The sequence below is a fragment of the Callospermophilus lateralis genome, unplaced genomic scaffold (genome assembly GCF_048772815.1).
Source record: "Callospermophilus lateralis isolate mCalLat2 unplaced genomic scaffold, mCalLat2.hap1 Scaffold_2084, whole genome shotgun sequence".
In the NCBI taxonomy this organism is placed as follows: domain Eukaryota; kingdom Metazoa; phylum Chordata; class Mammalia; order Rodentia; family Sciuridae; genus Callospermophilus; species Callospermophilus lateralis.
Window position 1 is genome coordinate 95,786 of NW_027513060.1, and position 23,387 is coordinate 119,172.

The window sequence follows — 23,387 nt, forward strand, 5'->3', positions numbered from 1 at the left end:
TGCTATAGTTGCTCTTCTTCTCCTGAAGAACCTTCTGCAGTCCACTACAGCAGTCTGATGCTAGCAGTTATAAATAACCATGTCTGGAAATCTGAGCTGGTCCAGTAAATATTCTGGAGATTTAATTATGTCCTAAACAAACTAGAGCTGTTTAAGGGTGAGCTTTCACACCAGGTACAAACAAAGATGTGTGTCCGCCGAAAACTTAAAAAAATAAAAAAATAAAAATTAAAAATTCTCTCTCTCTCTCTCTCTTTCTCTCTCTCTCTCTCTCTCTCCCTCCCTCTCTCTCACTCTCTCTCTCTCTCACTCTCTGTTTAAAAAAAAGGGTGAGCTTTCTCTGTACCTATGAAACAGGTTTTCAAAGGACAGGGATAGCTGAAACTGAGATTTAAGGCTTGTTGCAATTAATTTTCATACCTTGCTCAGAAACTTCAGTGTTTATCACAATAACTGGATTCCTGTCTTAGAATTGTGTGTGAAAGAACCAAAAAGTTCAAAGTCTCAGTTGCATATATTTTCTTACAATGCAAGTATGGGCAAACACTTTTTATAAAGGGTATTGTAGCCATCCTTAGACTTTGTGGTCTGCACGTTCTTTTTGGCAACTGCATTAGTGTGGTTCAGGAGTATAAAAAGAGCCAGAGACAATAAGTAGGTCATTGACATGACTGTATTCCAATAAACTTTATTTATGGATGTTGAAGTTTGAGTTTTATATAATTTTCATATATGTGAGATATTTTATTTTAGTTTTTTTAATCTGTTGAAAATATAAATGACCATAAAGGAACAGTAGGCCAGATTTAAGCAACAAGTTATAATAGATTCTGCTATAGTATATTAACTTCAAATACATAAATAAGGGCAAATGGGGCAAGATGATGGTCATATTAGTTTTCTTAACTACAGTTACCATTTTATTATGCATATGTACATTAGTACATCATGTTGTACACCTTCAAATATGCAGTAATTTATGAAATATGTAATGAAATATTTATAGTCAAGCATTCAATTCCTTTTTTATCAGCCTTTGACCATAAGCAAAACTCTGATGGAAGTAAGTAAGAACTGGCCACTATGATCTATCAACTTCAGCCTAAAACCCACAAAGCTCCTTGGCTCATACTTTAAAAATCTGTTCCAGTTCTAATTCAGGTCCCTGACAACTTGGAAATAATTTAACTTCATTCTTTATTCCTCCTGTCAAGGCAGTGGCTCTCTGCATGGTGTCTTAGCCATATTTGGAGAATCTGTTAGTGCTCTCTTATTTCATATGCCATAGAGGGGGTAATTAACTAAGGCCCAGAATAGAAAGCAACTTTGACAGTGTCCTGCTTGCAACCATTGAATAATGGGGATGATGGGGTATCTACTTTTCTCTAAACCTTTTATGAAGCACATTATTTAGAACGACATAAATATATATTTTATTTTTCTCTTCTGGGGATTGAACCCAGAGGCACTTAACGAATAAGCTATATCCCCAGCCTCTTTATTTTTGTATTTTGAGACATCGTCTTGCTAAACTGAGGAGAGCTAACTTGATGAAGCTGGCCCCAAACTTTTGATCCTCCTACACCCAGCCTTTGAGTCATTTGGGATTACAGGTGTGCACCACTACCCCAAGCTAAATATGTTTTAAATTAAGATATGACAACATTTAAAAAGTAGAGGAAAAAACCCTCCTAATAAGATATTAGTAAAATTCCCTTTTATGCTAAAACACTGCTTTCTATATTTATTTACATTTTATTTTATTATTATTCATTTCACATATATAAATATATATATATATATATATATATATATATATATATATATATATATATATTTGGCGACAATGCTTATCTTGTCTATTTAACATCATACAGCATAATCCCTTGACCTGCCTTATGTTTTAATTACATCACTTATACTACTGGAGTTCCCTATTTCTTTCTCTGTTTCAGTTCAATAATAGTTATATTTTTTGATAAGCCAACTTTAAGCATTTATAATCTCATAAATATCACTTTCTTTGAATTAAGAAATACACTATGTTCACATTTAACTTTACTTAGTCCTTCAACCTTTTCCTTTTTTCTAGAATAAATTGCCTTTTTTGTTTTTCAATATACCTATTATTAATTGTTCACACTGACAACAGTCTCAGATAACTGTTCAAAACAATGGACAGATTGGATTCAATATTCAAAACCACATTAAAGATCATCATATAATTTCACTGCTACCTGTACTTGTTTTCCTCTTAGTAAGCCTTTCCTTTCTCTGTTCAAATCCAGGCTAATTATTCATCCAAAATGCTCCAATTCTCTTGCTATTTTCTTTAATTTTATACTGAAGATACTTTATATCATTTGTCTTTATCAAATGTTCTCTTTTCAGAAACCCACATTTTTCTTTTTTAGGATTAAGCACTAGTTTTGTGGATCTCTCCAGCCTAAGAAAGATATCAAAGGGGTGACATTTTAGAAGGGTGGCTTATTTAAAAAATTCTTTATTATATTATTAAAATTTAATCTGGGTATATAGCTTTAGACTAAAATTAATTGTTCCTTAAAATTTTTGAGTTATGTAAGAGTTTCTTTCTACTTACCAATATACTTGCTTGAATTCATATGTGCAAAAATTCTAATGTTATCAACTCTCTGCATTCTTTCGTTTTAAAAAAAAATTAAAGCTCTTTTTTTTTAAATTCTGATTTCTCTCTCCCCTCTTTATCTCCCTCTGCCCTCTTTATCTGTCTGTACAGACACAAGCAAATATATACGATGCTATTTTCATTTCCCTTTCCTTGAGAAGAATTAATCACATGATCACCCATAACTACAAGGGAAGTGGGATATGTATCACATGTCCAGCTACTAAATTTCGAACTACAATTCTGAGTTATAGATGGATATAATCAAGCAGATGTGATATAAGTCAGGCTCAAAGTTTTCATGTATAAATAAATGAGCTCATTCCATCCATGTTTTAGCATTTAAGCACTACCAGATTTGGGATATAATTGAAAAAATAAATTCTCTTAAGCATGATTTTTTTTCCCATCTTAGTAGACATTTCTATCAGCTTTTCTTGTTTCACTACGGGTTGTGTATAAGTCCCAGGATTGTTAGACCTCAGAGGACACTATTGACATAACAGCCAGTGAACAAAACAAAGAGAGACAAAGAACTCTGATAAAATAGGCAACATTAAAAAAAAGAAAGAAAAAAGAAGATAAAACAAAGTTGCAACTCTATCTAAAAAATGTTCTGAAGAGGAAATCAAATAGAAGATGCTATAAGAAGGAAAAATCAGAAAATCAAAGGAAACCTAAAAACTAAAAAATAAAATAAATAAAAAATAATGTGTGGGGCTGGGAATGTAGCTCCATGCAGAGTACTCACACAGCATATTCAATACCCAGTACATGAAAATCAAATAAAAAGAATAACAACAAAACCAAACATTTCAATATCAGGTAGGAAGATATAAGAATCAAGATGAATGTTCTACCAGTATAAGATAAGAAAAGAAAATGAAAATAAGAGAGAAAACATAAGAAGATGACAGAATCAAGACAGCATCAAATATACTCAAATTCCATTTTAAAAGTAAATAAAATGAAGGAAAAATTATCACAAAAACAGTTTAATAATCAGCCTCAGCATTAAATTCCATGACTATCTAGTTGTATAAGTGCTCAGAATAATGAATGTAAAACTGCAAATTATTCTTATTATAATACATTTTTGTTAAAATAAGAGAGATACTGAGCTAATAGGACACACACACACACACACACACACACACACACACACACACACAGCCCTTTTAGAACTCTTTTCTAATGACGCTTTTCCATCGAATGTCTGAACCTAATAAAAATGTTATCCTGAAAAAAGATGGAGTTCTGAGAAATAGCCCAGATTTTCATAAAACCACATGAAAGAATGCTCCTATCATTCTGACCACTCACCAAGAATTGTTTAAAAAGAAATAAATAATTTTGCATTCTGTTGAGCAATTACATTTTGGATTTCATTATCATTGTAGTGTTTCATACCTTCATTCATATATTCTATCCACTACTACATACAAAACCTTTTTAATATTTTCCAAAGAATCATAAATCTGCATATCCAAATAGGTGTTTTTTCACTTGGTCTACTGTTCAAGAAAGGCACATACTCATTGGAAGTATTTGAATATACAATGGGGTTTTATAGTGGGGGTAAGATGCTGGACCCTATGACTATTGCTATGTAATAGATATCGTCTTAGTGCAATGGTGAATATGACCTTAATATTGAATGGAAAATACTCAGAGATTTTGCCATTTCCTAAAAGTAGAAATATATTCCCTTGAATTCAGCAAATGTTATTTGCTGTGCTCATGTACATCCATGGACAGGTTTGATGAGACTGCATATCCTGCTTTCCTTTTTCAGACAGCAAAAAGCTGTTTCATGGAACAAGTGTTTTAGATGAAAATGAATAGGTAGGAAATAATACTATAATGTAAATCTAGACCCATAGTTAGATAGTTGACAGCTGCATGTCTCAGGAAAAAATAGTCAATATTTTCTGTGATGATAGATTGAAGAGGGATTGGAATACAGCTGGATTTCTTCTGGTATTTCATAACAGTACACATTTCCCTCAGACTTAAAAGAGATCTCTAAATGGTCTTGAAATATTAGAATATTTATCAATCATGAATCCTGTTACTTCTAGTTAAATATAGATACTGATGATTTTTAGGTATTTACACTGACATTTTGGAAACAAGAAGTATTGCTAAATACTTTTGCAACAGGTTCAATTTTATCAATATATCCTAGAGTCATTATTGCTTGTTTCCCCTGAAAGAAACATGCATGATTAATAATGTTTTTATATGATAAAGATATGACCATGCTCCAGTGAGTTCATAAACTATGAATTCGAAAATCATTTCAACCTTTGGAACTTCTACAGATGTCATTAATTTTGTTCAGGTATACACTTTATCAATATGCTTTAAATATTACACACACACAAAAAAAGACATTCTGTGTGGATCATCCTCCATCAAACCACCCTTAAATTAACATTAAATATATCTAGCTTACTGAACACAAACATGTTCAACTATTTTTCTTTTTTATGTTTTCCATGCAAAAGTTTTATATTTATTTGTCCTATTTTGTTATGCATGATACTAAAGTTCTTATAATTTAGAATAGACATGATTTATATGAGGGAAAACTTACTCAAATTTTGTAAAGATATAGAAAAATTATACTGTCAACCTGTGAATGTTGTGAGAGTTAATTGTGGTAATATAGAACAAAAAAAAAATAGAAATCTGTTGCTCTGAAGACTAAGACTGAAATACTCAGCCTGGCCTGAAAACCCTCCAATCATCTAGTCTTGATCTACCTCATAAATCTCATTCAACATTAAGTTTTCATCACATTCTATTCTGACCTCTTCTCAGGATCATCTTGAATATTCCACTCTAGTTATTTTGCCTGAAATTTTCTCTCAGTGCTCATGCAATGCATACAATCTTCAGCTAGTTTAATCTTGCTTTCTGTCAAGTCTCTCTTCAACAGTGCTTCCTCAGGATAGTCTGAGTACATTTAGACTCCGTGTTTAAATGATGTTCCTCTAATATATACTTTTATCAGCATGCTGCTTCTCTTTGGAGCTCCCCTTCTAATTACAGTTTTTTGCTTGTTTGACACTGCACTCTAAATTTTCTTTCCCTCATTTAGCTGCAGGAGCCATGTCATTCTTAGTCATCTGTATATTTTCTTCACTGAAAAATAAAAGTGTTACACATAGGTGAAGCTGAGTAAATATCAGTTTTATGAATGAGTGAATGAAGTAGATTATATTTATATGTAGCTTCAAAATCCTTTTTAAAAAGAAATGTGAGAGCTGGGGATGTGGCTCAGTACACATAAAAATAAAATAAAGATGTTGTGTCCATCAAAAACTAAAAAATAAATATTAAAAATTATCTCTCTCTCTTTAAAAAAAGGAATGTGAGACATGAATTGAGGCACATCAATGTTTCTCTTTGATATCTTTAAAAATGCTTCAAGTTTTTGTAAAAATAAAAATTATTTTCACTTAGACTTTGAGCAAAGAATAATGATTCATATCTAAAATTTTGAAATTCACTAAGTAAACTTGGAAGTAAGGAAAATGAAAACTTAGGACATAAATTTGAAAATATTAGCATTCCTCTCATAATATTTCTTTTAAAAACATGCGCCAATAACTCCAACTTTCCTGCAAAGGTATATAATTTACCTTGAGCAAGATATTTGACAAATAAAATAAAATAAAATGAGAAATAAAAAGTGAAGGTTCTTATTAAAAGTTAACACTTGGAAAAAGGAAATGGCCTTGGTTGGTTTACCTAAATATTAAGTCTTTAGGATTGAAAGGTAACTAAAACTTTGAGAAGAATCTTCACTTATTTTTGTGTCAAAGCACAGGATAACAAAATTTGGGACAGCCCATTTGTTTTTAAAGTGATGGAGGTATTCTAAAAACTGATAGACTATGAGATGAGACATTATAAATTATGGGTATAATGCATTCTCAAATCTCCATCTTACACATGATCCATGTGTATGAGCATACTCTAATCAGCTCAACAAAGGTTAAAATCACTGGACTGGCTTTTGAACTTAAGTCCAAGATACAAAGCTTGCATATTAAGTACGAATTAATTGCTATAAAATGCAAATACACAAAAAAACAACATTGTTTGGAGGAATATATAAAATAACATTTGAAATGTTCAAGATATACTGTTTTACTAAGGATTTTCCAGAAAGAACTAATAGGATAAATGAAGAGATGGATGAGAAGGAATTCACTAGAGGAATTATTTCCCACAATTATAAAGGCTGTGTCCCAGTATGTGTTGCTTACAAACTGGAAACCAGGGAAGCCATAGTGCAGCACAGTGTGAGTCCAAGGACTTCAGAAAAAGGAAAGCTAATAGTATGAGACTCAGACTCATGCTTAAGACCAGAGGACACAAGGTGCTACTGGTACAAGTTTCCAAGTTCAAAGGCTTCAGAGTCTGAAGTTCCAAAGTCCAAGCAAAAGAGGAAAAGGGGTTTCTTCATCAACTATTCTTATGCCAAACATCTTCCAAATTGTATTTATTTCATTTACTATCAAGCAAAACATTGGCTGTAGGCCACAAATGGATGTGTAATGCATATCTGACCATTTGTCCTAGAAAGCAAAGTGCACAATCAAGTACAGTAGCTAAATTTCTGACATCTGGTATTATTTTTCTTTACCATACCCCTTCTGTTATATCTCAGAAAAGGGCTGAAATGCCATAGCTGTCCATGTTATGCAAAACCATTGGCAAACCAGGCACTTTTTTTCTTCTTCCTTGCATACTTAAACAGTACACTGGTTTGGAAGGGTGATGGTGTAAATCCTTGAGGTTTAATGGATAGAGAATCTGGAATATTAATTCTTAAGGGAAGAAAATAATGTACTTCTTCTTAAGCAGAAATAGTTTGTGCTTTTCCCCTATTTTTTGTTCTATTCATGCATTCTGCCAAGGGGATGAGACCTCCTGACTCCATAGGATTCAAAGACAACCTCTTGCAGAAACACTGTCACAGACATATCAAAAAAAATTGTTGGTAGCTATTGACAAACCCTTAACCTAATCAAGTTGACACTTAAAATTAAACATGCATCCTACAACTAGTTAATCCATGAAGAAATAGAAAAATATGACTCAATCTCAAGAAGAAAATGTTCAGAGACTAACCACAGATTTTTCTTTCTTATATTCTAATTGGAATCAAGCCAGTTGTTATAACCATGTTATTAATGAAAAATAACATATGTCCATAATAAGAGAAATATAAAAAATTCTAGCAGAAAAAAAGAAACATGATAAAAATCCAAATGAAAACTCTAGAATCAAAATATCAAGTATCTGAAGAAAAAGTTTCACTTTTATAAATGCCACATTTTTTTATCCATTCATCCATTGAAGGGCATCAAGGTTTGCCCCACAGTTTAGCTATTGTGAATTGTGCTGCTATAAACATTGATGTGGCTGTGTCCCTGTAAAAAATAAATAAATAAATAAATAAATAAATTTAAAAAAAAGAAAAAGTGTCACTTACTGGTGTTGTTAGACACCCCCCAAAGATCCTCACATTTCAAAATCTCAATCTGTGAATAAGCTATTTTACATGGGAAAAGAAACCTTGGAAGTACGAATTTGCAAGCAGACTTTGAAATGGAGAGATTATGCTGGCTTAACCAGACACAATGTAATCACAAGAGTATTCAGAAGGTGAAAAAAGAAACAAGAGAATAGAAAGACAGAATTCCCTTTGGGAAATGTCAGAGAGTAACACTGGATCTGTTGAGTATTGCTGTCTTTGAAGATTAAGGAAGGACAAAATAAAAATACTGAGACAAAAGCTGACTTTATAGAAGTAAACAGATTCTTCCATAGAAGTTCCTGAAAGGAATGGAGCCCTGCAGTACTTAAATTTTAGCCCAATGAAATCACCCTGATAAACTTCTAGAGTACATAGTATTAGGTAATAAATATGATGCTTAAAAATACATTTGTATTGAATATTTCCAGAAACATTATAAAACTAATATAATTGGCTGACCAGAATGATTAATGAATCAGTGAGCTTATTATTATTATTTTTTAAATGAGCTCAAACATGAGGAAATGGAAGAAAGAAAAGCAAGAAAGAGAAGGAAAAGAGGAGACTTTGCCAGTAATTCTCCAGGGAGTTTCCAGAAGCCTTTAGTCTTGTACTGGGATAACATTATTTTTTTTATTTTAGTTATAGATGGACACAATACCTTTATTTAATTTATTTATATGTGGTGCTGATGACCGAACCCAGTGCCTCACACATGCTAGACGAGCGCTCTACCTCTAAGCCACAGTCTCAGCCCCTGGGGTCACATTTTTGAGCCCTCTTGTTCTGAGGCTTCAGCATCTTGGACTATGCAGCTACTAATTTCTCCAGCTCTCTAACCCAGACTATCCAGCTTCTGATCATGTAAGCCAATCAAATAAATTCCCTTTTTACAATCATACCTCCCATTGGTCCTGTTCCTATAGAGAAACCTGACTAATATATCTCTATAGCAACCACCAAAAATAATTTGAACCTTTTAAGTAAATTAAATACATTAATAATGAAATCATATAAAATAGCAAGTTATCTGAAAAACAGAAAAGGGGAAATAAAGAAACCAAAAACAATTTATAAAACAAATGGCATTCATAAATCAAAATATATCAATGCTTACTTTACATGTTAATAAACTAAACAAAACAATGAAAAGCCAAAATTGCAAGGATAGATGCAAAGTAAGCTTCAACAATAAATTTTCAAAAGTGATATACTTGAAAAAACAAAAAAAAAAAACAGAGTGAAAGAAAATTGATGAAAAAGTATCATACAACATTTAAGTATAAGAAGTCTCAGATGCTTATACCAATATCAGGTACAAAAGATTCTCAAAGAAAAAGGTGAAGGACAAAGGGAAACATTCATAATGATGTTTCTATTCTTCAGGAAGTCAGGATTAGAAATCAATTTACCTATCATAAGAGCTTCAAGTTATGAAGCAAAAATTAACAGAAAAGGTGATAGATAATTCCTCAATTAAAGTCAGAAAGTTTAATATCCATATATTACATTGATTATGGAGATAAATGGAAAAAAATTAAAAAGATGTTACAGAAAAGAGTAGCATAAATATCTTGAATTGGAATTTATAGAACTATACAACAATGAACTTTATTATTTTCAGTTTCTCCCTGAATATTTATCAACATAGATCTCATGCTATGGAATAATGTTTAAATATATTTAGGAGGATTGAAATTAGGCAGAACATGTTATCTGTTGATGATGAGATTGATTTTGAAAACAATAACCATAAGACATCTATAAAAGAGCTAAGTACTTGAAACTCAAGCAACATAATTCTAAATAATTCCTGGATCAAAGAAAAAAATTAAAGTAGAAATTAGAAGAGTTTGTATTTAGTGAAAATAAAACTACTACATAAAATGTGTGACTTGAGCTGAAGGAGCACCCCAGAATTTATCGAGCTATTTTTTTACATAAAAAAAGTAAGTTACTTTCACTTTGGGAAAATAAAGAAATAAAAACTGAAAAAAAATCTATCATAAGTACAAAAAGAAAAATTTTATAAAAAATTTTATAAATTTATAAATTTTAGAATGAGAAAAATCTCTGAATTTGTATGTATAGAAATTCCTCCAGAACACAGAAGGAATACTTCCCAATTCAGATTTTGAAGCCAAATCTTCTGAAACTATTTATTTATTTATTTATTCACTTATTTGGCACTGGGGATTAAACCTAGGGATATTTTTAACCACTGAGCTACATCCCCAGCGATTTCAATTCATTTTGTCTTTTTTATTTTTAGACAGTGCTAAGAGCCATAGCCAAGTAGTAATGATGCATGGCATTTTTGGTTGAAAGGTGATGCCAACAAGCCATTGAGATGATATGATTATGTTAAGATCTGCATTCAAATGGATATTAGACCCCTGCTGTCCACCTTGGCCTGGAGAGTTCCCATTAGTTGGGGAAGTGTGGTAGGAGGGAATTCCGAAGGAGTGATTTCCTGTTGGTGTGTGTCCAGGAGAAAGCAGCGTGTGTGGGTTGGCATATTTCCCGGGGAGCATACAGGGCATTGGCGGGAGTTTCAAAATAAAGTTTGTTCCTGTTTGAGTGGCTCGTGATTTTGTGCGCAGCCAGGATGAGGCAAGACAGTGTCTCACTAAGTTGTTGAGACTGGCCTTAACATGGAATCCTCTTGCCCCAGTCTCCTGAGTCCTTTGGATTACCGCCCTGTGCCACTGCATCCAGAAAAATCTCATAAAACTTTTAAAAATTAACAAATACAAAACAATATTTCTTATAGATATGAATTATAAAATTTTTAAGCATTTTTAAACTTAATACTGCAATACCCAAAGGAATATATCAAGACCAGATAAGATTTGAAAGCTTGAAGAATGGAAAAACAAACAAGAACTAATATTGGTCAACAATTAAAAAGAGCTGGGTGTGCTGGTATATGCCTGTATTCCCAGTGACTCAGGAGGCTGAGGCAGGAAGATTGCAAGTTCAAAGCCAGCCTGTCTCAAAATAAAAATAATAATAATAAAAATGCAGCTGGGGATGAAGATCAGTGCTAAAGTGCCCCTGCGTTCATTCCCTGGTAGTAGTAGTAGTAATAATAATAATAATAACAACAACAACAACAGAGAATGATTATAATAGGTACACTTAAAAAGCTCTGAGAGTATTCAACATCTGGTCTTGATTGCATCTCCAAAAAAAAAAAAATAGAAATAGAAATAAACTTTCTCATTCTTTCAAAGATATGCACAAAGTATCTAGAGTTAACATTGCACTTACTTTCAGATGTTGAACTCTCATCCCTTAATATATGAAATACCACTAATCTACAATGTCTTGTCATTTCTGTTAATTTTAACAAAATTAAATGGAAAATATAAGTAAAAGAATTAGAAAAACAGAGGGAGAGATGAAGGAAAGAAGGAAGGAAGATAACTGTATTTGCAGATCACACAATCTTTATCCAAAACCTGAAGGATAATATAAATTCACTACTAGAACTATTAAATTAGTTTAGCAATACTAATGGACGCAAATATATTTCAATTTTTACTTTAGTCACTAGCAAGTAGAATATAATTTGTATCAAAATCAGTATGTGGAGGGATAATCTCAGCAACAGCTTTTCTATATATCTGTAATGTGAAAACTTTAAAACGTACAGAGAAGAAAATGAAAGAATGCCACAGTCTGGCTGGGCAAAATAACCAGGGGGTTACAAGCAACTTGTGAAGATTGAAACAGTGGGAGAAGCTGCTTTATTAAGGGACAGCAGAGGTATATATACTTAACTAATTACACACAGCTTAACTTAATTAACATCATCTACATACAGCAGTCAGTCATTAAGGAATCCTCATCATCTTAATGACTCGCTGGTGTTACTTCACAAACCACTCCTCCTCGCAAAGTGCCTGGCGCCATCTTGACTTGTCTGTGGCCCTCAACAAAAGAACACCTAAATGAATAGTGACCTAAAAGTAACCAAGTATTTAAAGACATCTCATCTAGAAGTGTTGCTATTTCCAAAGTGACCTAAAAATTCAGTGTAATCTCATTAAAAATTCTCAAGCCTTTTGTGTGTGTGTGTGTGTGTGTGTGTGTGTGTGTGTGTGTGAAAATGTTCCAGAATATGTAAAGGACTCAGACTATCTAATACAATTGCTTAAAAAATTAAACAATGTTGACAAACTCACATTTCCTATACTTCAGTAATTATTTCAAATACTACAGCCTGTCACCAGACTCAGAATTTATGAATACACCAATAAGCCAATCCCCCAAAACCAAAGGCCAAAACGTTCTTTCTGATATGTGGGTGGTGATGGTAACAGACAAAAAGGAGGGGGGCAGTATAGAAGTTCAGTGGATTAGACAAAGGGGAATGAAGGGAAGGCAATGGGGATGGGAATAGGAAAGACAGTAGAATGAATCAGACATAACTTTACCTATGTTCACATATGAGTACATAACCAGTGTAACTCCACATCATATTCAACCACAAGAATGGGATACTAATCAAATATGTTACACTCCATATATATGTAATATGTCAAAATATATTTGACTGTCATGTGTATCAAAAAACAAGTAAAAAAGAAAAAGAAAAAATTATACTAATTGAATGCAATAGAGAGCTGAGAAACACACACAAAAAAATGCTGTTATTTTATTTTCAAGAAAAGTATATAAGTTATCCCGATTAAGGCAGAAGAGTCAGAACAAAATATATAGTTCAAGAGAAGAAATCAGCCTAGCATACACAAGGGCATGTGTTTGATCACCAGCACCAAAAAGCAAAACAGAAAATTCCCTTCAATAAATGAAATCATAATATAACAACTGAAAACCCATTTAGGAAAAAATTGAACCACACAAAAATTGAGATGGATTATATGCTTAAAAATTAAAAAGAAAAAAACCTCAAAATTATCAGTGTTTTACAATAATATCTTGTAGAATATTTTCCTAAAACAAGAGTAATTTCTTTGGGCACAATACAGGAAGCAATAGCAGCAAATAATTGCAAAAAGTGTTGTGCTAGACTTTATCAAAATTAAAAAGATTTTGTTCTTCAAAATATATCATTAAAGAAATTAACATTGAGACATTGGCACAGACTGAGATAAACTTGGCAAAACGTATGTCTGATAGAAATTGTATGAGGATGCACAAAATATTCCTTCAAATGAATAGTAGAAAATATAGTTAAAATAAACAATGTGTCAAATGGCACTTTATAAAAGAGTAATATACATGTGGCTAAAAAGTCCACAATAGGTTCTCAGCAGAATGTGAGGAGGAAAATACAAAGAAAGCCTTCAGTGATCAGCACTATAAGCATCTTGATTGTCTGTGGTAAAAGGCTGATGGCATCAAAAGCTAACAGGGGCATGAAGCATCCAGGATTCTCAAACTTTGTGGTTGGGATTGTAAAAGGTCATAAAAAATCCTGGCAGTTAATGATACAACTAAAATAATTCCTACATTTCATCCATCAAATATAATCTCAACCATTTACCATATACATGTGCATAAAATGACTTTTATTCAGGAATATTCATAGCAACTTTAGTTATGATAACCCCAAGGTAAAATCTTCCTTGGTGTTCCTCAGGAGAAGAATAGACTAAAAAATGTATTTTACTCATGCAAAGAATAGTACTCAACTTTTTTGTTGTTGTTGTTCAAATTAGTTATATGTGACAGTAGAATGCATTTTGACACATCATACATAAATATAGTATAACTTCACATTCTTCTGATGGTACATGATATAGAATTACACCACTCATGTAATCACATAGGGTAATAATCATAGGGTATAATGTCTCTTTTATTCTACTACCCTTCTTACTTTCATTTCTCCTCCCCTCCTATCACTCTCCTCTGTCTCATCCATAGTACCTCTACTCTTCCCTAACCCTCAAACTTATTGTGAATTAGCATCCATATAACAGAGAAAACATTTGGTTTTTGTTCTTTGGAAGTGGCTTATTTTGCTTAGTATGCTATTCTCCAGCTTCATCCACTTACCAGCAAATGCCATAACTACATTCTTCTTTAAGACTGAGTAATATTCCATTGTGTATATATGCCATATTTTTTTTAATCCAGAATAGTACTTAACTTTAAAATAAAGCAAGTTGTTGATACCATGAAAGGGATGTGTCTCAAAAAAAATTGGATGCTGAATAAAAGAAAAATCTCTTACATGTCATAAAGACAATTATTATATCTATTTGCAGGAGTTTAGACAAATTTAAAAACTTGTTCTTATTTTCTACAGATCCAATCCAAGAGTAAACTTGTGCTTTGTATGATATCAAAATTTGCTTTATAAACCACTACACTATATATTTTTTTGCATTTGAGAAGACCAAAGAACAAAATTTAGAAATAATGACTCTTCAATCCAAAGAGAACAATTCTAGTAATTATCAGAATTATGAATAATACAAAGCACACTTAAGAAAAAGTCAAAATGAACAAGATATATGTTTTCACTCCTTAGGTCTGTAAAATTCATCAGTAAATTTAGTGTTGATCATCTCTCCCACATGTATTTAGTGCTTTATCCCAAACCATTCTGATTAAAATTTCATTTGATCATTTTCAAAAATTTTCTTTTTTCTTCCTTAAAGTTACAATTTATAGCATATAGCATAGTGATTAATAGATAAAAGAAGGAAGAAAAGAAATCTTGATTTGGCAGAATTATGTAATATAAAGTAGAAATTAGTTGGAATATATCCTTTCCAATTCAATCTGAAGATTTTTTTATTTGTTTTTTTTTTTTGTATGATACAGAGGATTGAACCCAGGAGTGCTCTACCACCAAGCAACAAGCATTCCCAGCCCCTTCCTTCCTTCCTTCCTTCCTTCCTTTCTTTCTTTCTTTCTTTCTTTCTTTCTTTCTTTCTTTCTTTCTTTCTTTCTTTCTTTCTTTCTTTCTTTCAAAAGGGATTTGCTAAATTGGCTGGCCTCAAACTTGTGATCCTTACAGGTGTGCATCACCAAACATACTTAAATTTGAGGGTTTTTTTTTTTTAAAACCTCTCTACCATTTATCTGTGTGTGTGTGTGTGTGTGTGTGTGTGTGTGTGTGTGTGTGTGTTAAGAGAAAGAGTTTTCTACAATAACTGGGTTATTTTTAGGAATATAAAAGGGAGCAAAGGAGAGATTAATAGTGAAAATTTAAAAGTCATCAAAGGAAAAGGATATTTTACATAATTCTAACACAGACAGCTGCATAAACATGAGAAAGGCAGAATTTAGAAGAAGAGTTTCAAGATACCAACTGGTAAAAATAAAAGCTATAAACAAATATTAAAATTTTTGCATACTCAATGGCAGTAAAAAGCAACATGGTTTTACAAGTCATAATTATTATTTGTGCCATGAAATCAATATGATAATACTAATTCCACATACGTGAGATGCAGAAGTAGAAAGATTTGGTGAAGCCAAAATTTTAAGAAGGACAATATAATCTTATGTATTAAATATAAATACTCAATAGCAGAAATAAGTTTCCATTATAATTACTGAACTCAACAGTTTGGTCCAAGGTAAATACATATAAACAACCTGCATGTAACAAATTTAGTTAATACTTGATCATCAAAAAATACATTAAGGGCTGGGATTGTGGCTGAGTGGCAGAGTGCTTGCCTTGCATGTATGAGGCACTGGGTTCTATCCTCAGCAGCACATAAAAACAAATAAAATAAAGGTACTGTGTCCATCTATAACTAAGAAAATAATATTAAAACAAACACATTAAATAATGTTCAAAGATCTCCCAAGTGGGATTTCCAAACCATAACTTACATAAGGTTTTAGAATATTGCTATATATTCCTTGTTGATTGTAATAGAAAAATTGTTAACATTTCTCCTTTTTTTTCTTTTCTCAAAACTCTACAAACATTCAAACGATTTATAAATCCATCTTGAGTAGTATGAAACAGATTTCTGTTATTTGTGCTAAGGTTAATCCCTGTTTCTATAATAAATATCAGAAAAAAATCCTACTTGGTTTCAATTGTTTTAAAAGAAATGGGATAAAATGTTTACTTTATGCTAGAATCATACAATTATCTTAAAATTTGAGTGGCTTTTGTCATTCTTCTTTGAAAAAAATAATGCACTTACTCATAAATACTTACTTATCACAGACATTTTCCTAGATATGGAATACAGTGTTTATAAAATAGAGTATATGGAGTATTTAATCTGGTATAAAAGATAAATACAGTCAAGTATCAAAACAACAAAATCATTTCAGGTTGTAACACCTGCATGAAAGAAAATTTATGAGGAGTAGTGACTGGGAGTGGCACTTCAGATTTATTCACAGGGTTCATTACACAACCATTTGAAAAGTTGTCCTTCTATTAAGACCAACCTATGTGAATATCCATGAAATTGCATTTTAAGCAACACAAGGTAGAAAGTCACTGAAGAGTAAATGAACTTGGCATACTCTTGGAACTAACAGTAGGGCAAAATGAGGTACAGAAGAGGAATGTGATGTGATAAAGTTGAAAGGACAGACAAATAAATTCATCTAGGTATGGTAAAGAATCTGCATTTCACCCTAAGTGCAATGGAAATCATTGATGAAAGAAATGTTATGCATTTTCTGATCATATTGCTCTACATAGATTAAAATCTAGACAAACATGAAAGTTTAAAGTACAAAGAATAGTGAGATTCAGTGTAGCATGGGCAGAAATTTATATTATCTTGGAAAAAGATTAAAACAATGGAAAGAGTAAGACATGGAAAGGTAACTGAGCTTCATTCTAAGTGAAATGGTTTCTTTAGCACCATTGAGCAAAAGCTTAACATGATCTGATCTTGGTTTTAAAAATAAGGAACAGATTTGAAGGAGCAAGAAAGTAGTGAGCATGTTATGTAAAGAACCTGGGGGGGCATTATGGAACTTTTCCCAGCATTGTAACAGGTGGCCTCCTTAGAAGTTCCTTTTCATAAAGAAACTGTCTCATTTTGAATATATTTAAATGTGGTTCCAACAAGATGGATATGGATGGTATGAGAAGGGTTTGTTTCATGCTTTTGATACCAAAGAAGTAGATTATGTAGATTTTGATTAGAGTTTCAGAAGACTTAAATAGCATCCACTAGGTAGACAACAAAGCCCACAGAGAAAAAAGCATATCAAAAGGAACCACTAAAGAAGTCTTTTAGCATCTGACTACATGGATTGTGTTCTGCAGACAGTAACATAAGCATTACCTAAAACCTAATTGGAAATGCAAACTCTCAATCCAGCCTACTAATCAGAATCTTCACATTCTCACTTAGAATTCTAATTATATATGTTAAAATTTGGGGAGTATTTTTCTAATGATATATCAGAGAACAAGAAGGAAGCATAAAATTGGCAGAATGAAAAATTCTTTATAAAATCCTCCTTTAAAATATTGGCAGCATTTGTAATTTATAGATTATTATTGAAAATTGCTGTTCAATGTTTTCTATAGGAAAATAAAGATGCAGCATATAATAACATTCTACAATGTTAAAATGTGTACTGTCCGTAACTTTAACACTTTTTATGCTGTTTATTTTCTCAAAATCCCTGATTTGTGTAAAATAACTTTTAGTTCTTTCCTCCCAGTCAATTTATTTAACACAAGTATATTCACATAATGATTTGGCTTCAAATGATGATGGCTTATAAGTTAGTCTGTAATTTCTTTAGAGATATTGAATCAAAGGCCTCAGGAGCCTGTAAAACAAATGCAGGGTCATGTAGCTAGTAAGAGGAACAGTTGGGTTACAGTACAGAACCACTGAATTCTTGAAGGAGATTATGTTGTGATTTAAAAAATTGGTTTTCTGGGCTGCAGTTTACCACAAATGTGAATAAACTGACAAAAACTGCATTTTGTATGCTTGTCAAAGCACATAAAAGAAATAATTTGTGTTAATATTCATACACATATGGCATATTTCTAGGATAATACTGTTAAATTAAAGGATACATTTTTTGCATGCTAATATTAACCATTGTCCATAGGTTTTCAACCCATATGTATTAAAAATGTAACATGTAAATATCCAAACAATGAATTTAGTAAAAGGTTCTTCATGCCAAAATGTATTACATCTAGCATGCAATACTGATGATAATAGCACCTGTTAGTTTCTGTCCCATTAGTATACAGAATTCTCTGACTGTCCCAATTAATATTTCCAAACTCATCCTTCCTTTACTAGTTTATAAATACCAGTGAAATATTTATACACTCCTATTGAAATTCATTTTCTTAACATTCCTAGAAATGTTATTTCTAGTTTATAGTTCTCTCCCCTATCTAGTGTTTTTCTCTATCACATCTTTGTCATAACCTATTGAATTTTTTTTTATTTTTTTCAGTTTTGCAATACTTTTCTCAAGGCTCTTTCATTCTTGAAAAGTTTTATGACCTGTTTTCAAAATAGAACTGACCATCTCCTGATCTCTGTGAATTTTCCCTTCTCCTATCTTTACTATTCATCTTTGTTTTGTTTTTTTTAAAGCATAGAACCCCATCTTATGTGTTGATTACTAGAAAATTTGCTCAGATACTAAGTTTTAAGATCCCTAAAGACAGGAACAGTTTTTTTTCCTTGCAATATTAACTGTATGGACAAGAATGTCATAATAACAAAACCAGCTAAATTTGATTTTATTTTTATGCCCCAAGTTCTGTCATGGAGTCTTGAATATCCTGCCTCACAAAAGCTCTGTGAAGCAGATTCCATCATCCTAAAGTAGCAAAGCATCCTCCCGCCCTCAGTAGATTAAAATTAGGATTTTAACCCCCTGTGCTAGTGTCTATGATGACACTATTTTACAACACCAATTTGAATAGGCAAGAGTTTAGAATTCAAACAAGTCCTGATTTATAGCCGTGGTTTTTCTCTCATTCCAGGTAGCAATCTTTGGAAATATATATAAATTGTTTGGAATTTTTCTCTTATAACATGGTAATGTATACATGATAAAAATGCTGTGATCATTCAATGATAAAGTTTATGGGCTAGAGAATCCATCTGTTAAATCTTAGCCCCAACCTTACTTCTATTTTCAGTGTTCTCTAGAGATTTTTTCGTGATACTCTTTTCAATGTGACTATTCCGTATATTTTTAAAGTACTTTTCATGCAATAATAGACACACTACCCTATATTTCTCTCTCTTTTTGGAAAGATTTATCTTAGATCATAGATACATGTCACAATGTCTCCTTGACTCACGATTAACTTTCTTTGACGTTTCCAAACTTTGTCGTTTTATGGTCTCAGCAAGGAGACACTCAGAGCAGCCAGGAGGCAAGTTGTATGTGCTTTAGGTTTTACATCTGTCACTGAGAATTGACCTTTTTCATTTTCATCAACAGGAAAATCCAGTTCAACATCATGTAAAAAATAAAAGAAGAATAAAATTCTTAAGACAGGTTCCCATCACTTTTAGTCTATGAAAACAGTTTTAACAACAGCAAAGAGTGACTTTTCACTGAGAAGCCACAAGCAATTGTGTTGTCAGAATGAGAACTAAAAGCATTTGGTTTATACATGTGGTATAGCTGTCTTAATCTTTTAGTTCATCAAATTCCAAAGAGTGAGCAAAAGGCAAACATTGTAACTTTAGCTGCCAAAGAGAGTGTGAATCATTTCTCTCAAGATTTTAAATATCCTTTTTTAGCTTAAAGGCATAAAGTAACAAACCTGAATGAAAACAGATTTAGGCTGTAACAAGAAGACAGAATTTAACCAGCATATGTTAGAATGACTTACTGAAACAGAACAAAAGTTTTATGTATAAATGTTACTTTAAAAAAAATGCAATGAATTGTTCACACTGTGTTGGCTAGGCATTATTATACTTTTAAAGGTTATGGGAACTCTGCTAGGATAAAGAACTAGCAATTACAAAAAGAATAATCTGTCATGAGAAAGGGCTTTTGATCCTTATTGATTAAAACAAACATTTAGTAAAATCATCTTCCTGTGAATGGTGAGTCAAGGATACATTGTGACATGTATCTATATGAATATGACTTGCACAACTGAGTTGGATATAGATTATATTATTTTATATTTGTCCTGAATTGATAATCTTTTCCTAAAATGGTTTATAAAATTTAAGTTATTTACCTTACACTTAGTAATAATGAATCTACAGTTAAATGGAACCAATGAATAAGTACAGAATGTACTGAAACATACGTAACAGTTTAGCTTCTAATTAAGATAACATCTCACATAGAAAGTTTTGATTATTCAAATCATGCTGTAGAAAGGAACAGGTTTGTTTATCTATTTATCAGTATTTTATAACTTATGTCAAGATAAAGTCCAAGTGAATCCATGTGTTAATGTAAGAAGTAAATAAATAGTAAAAATATTAAATAAAATATTATTTCAAAAATGTTGATTGGAAAGTTATTTTTAATGATTACAAGGTTCAGAAATCATAAAAGAAAGTTTGAAAATTAGGCTACACTGTGGAAAGATTCATATATATTACACATAACATAAGCCAAATTAAAAGATAAAATGTGATCTGGGTAAAATACTATAGTACACATGAGAAATAAATGTGAATCTTAAATATATCAAAAGCTAATGCAAAGCAATATAAGGGGACCAGCAGAAAGCAGAGTGAGAGGTTTCTTCCAGCTCTCTGCATAAATGTTTATTCCAAATGGGTTCTCTCTGACAGCCTCACAGAAAATATCACCCTCACTATCTCCTTCACCAGCTGCTTTTCATTATTTTTATGTTCTCTACAAGTTCTAAGAATTCTGGTACCAGGAACTCTATATTTAATTTGTTATCATATCATAGCCCATAATTTATTGTTCCACATGTAGTTTCTGAAAATTTTGAATGAATTAATGAATCTTGTATCAATAAAAAGAGACATATTAAATAAATAAAGGGAATAATAAACATTATTTCCAGAGGTAAAGACAAAAGAATAAAAATTAGTGTGTGTGTGTATGTGTGTGTGTGTGTGCATACATATGTGTGCACAAATATGAAAGTGAACATACAAATTTGGTAATATGAATTTGTAGACAGTTGAATAAGTTTGATTTTGCAAATTTACATATATTTGCTCAGCTGTTTAAAATTAAGAATGAAGAAATAAAATTTTGAATAAGCTCTGGTTTAAATTTTATAAGAAATGATAGTAAGCAATGCATAAAAAATAATTGCTTGGTTACATAGTATGAATGAATTGGTTCACCATTGGCCACACCATAGGCATGTGAAACTGCAAGTTGGGGTTACAATGTAAAGAAATAATGAGTATTTGGAAAATACACAGGGACAATAAAAAGGAAACTTAATAAAGCAGTGGAAAGGAAATGTTCAAAAGATTTGAAACTTTCTTTAAGATGGTATTATATATTCTCTTCCACTACCACCTTCTCTGATAGGCTTCTCTTACTGTGTTAGCTTCTGATAGTCATGTTCTCCAGTGTTTCTGTGCCTAAAAAATTTACTGGATGACTGCCTTCAAAACCATGTCCATCACTGATCTTTATACATCAATGATGTTCTGATAATGTGTCTTTGGCTCCATTATTACCTTCAACATGCAGATTTATGGAGCTAAATGCTATCCAAACATCACACTTTGGGACATTTATAGGAATTAATATCATTCTAAATATTAAGACAGAACCAGATTTAACATAGTTACCAGATGCTTTTTAAAACTTCTGGTAGGACTGCTGAGGCAAACTCAACATCACAACCAGAAGCCTTGACAGGAATTGTTTGGAACACCTGGTTCTAATAAACAGGTCAATAGTTTGCCTTCACTTGCTCCCTCTCCTGTTGACACAGGGGATCTAGGAATTGGATAGCTGTAGAAAAACCCAATGTCTTCAGAACTGATCTTGAGAAGAACCAGTGCCCATCAGTTAAAAAATGGGCTCCACACCAGTTCACATCTTAACTCCACATGTATAAGAGCATCTATGCCAAGGTGCTGAATCTGTGTAAAAATGGTAGAAATAGTGAATTCTACAAAAGCGATTTTAGTTTATTCAGCTTCTGAATGGAAGTGTATGGGTACAAAGGGGCAAGCTAGGAGGCCTACTGGGGATAGTTCACATCAGCTAGCAAGTTGCATGGGTAATTCAATCACCAGAAAAACATAACACAAAATTGTGAGATGCTGCAGTCTGGATGGGCACAATTCAGGAGCCACTTGTCAAAAGAAATGAACTTTATTTTTAGAACACACACACCACACCACACAGCTCCTCAGGAAAGACCCTCAGAGCCCAACTGCCACTACCGGCTTCCCACAAGCCTCTCAACCTCCCCCACTCCTCCTGCTCTTGAGGCTGACTGGCTGGGTTGGGTGGGCAGAGCCAAAAAATGTCCCCCAATGAGCAGCTCCGTGGTCTGAAAGGGCGGGGAAACAGCCCAATGAGCATCACTGCAGAGGAGCCAATCAGTTGGCAGCTAGAAGTTTGCTGGGGCCGCTGTGAGCCAATCATCAGCTGGCAGCTGGAAGTTTGCTGGCAGCTAGAAGTATGCTGGCAGCTGAAAGTTTGCTGGCAGCTGGAAGTTTGCTGGGGCCCCTTTGGCTGTGGCTCTCAACATCTCCCTCTCTCTGTTTAAACAACAAGCATGTAGCTTAGGGACCCTGCCTGCCTTAGGTTGTCCTATAGTACATATGGTTCTTACCCATCATCTGATGAACTGACCACAAGGCATCAGCCTCCTGACTTAGGTTGGTACCATTACAATTGGATCTTTCCCATAATTGACTACCAGTCCAGCATACAGCCACACCTGTGGATAGGTCTTTGTACCAGTGGGGGGGTGAGGTTCTTTGCCTCACCTCTGTTGGCCCGCAAATTTTAGCTGAAAGCAGAAGGGAGGAAGATCATCAGCAAAAATACCTCAACACTACCACAAGACGCTGCACCAACAGATAGTTCATAATGCATACAAGTGAGTTCACAATGCATACAAGTGATACATAGTCCAGGCAATTCTGCAAGCAGTTCAGTGATGGCTATTGCAGAAGCTGTAGATTGGTTTTATCTTTGTCTTCACTGGCACTGGGATGAAGATAGGAATTCTGGTAATAATGGCTAAAGAAAAAAATTATGTAACATTCCAGAAGGCACTAAAAGAAAACA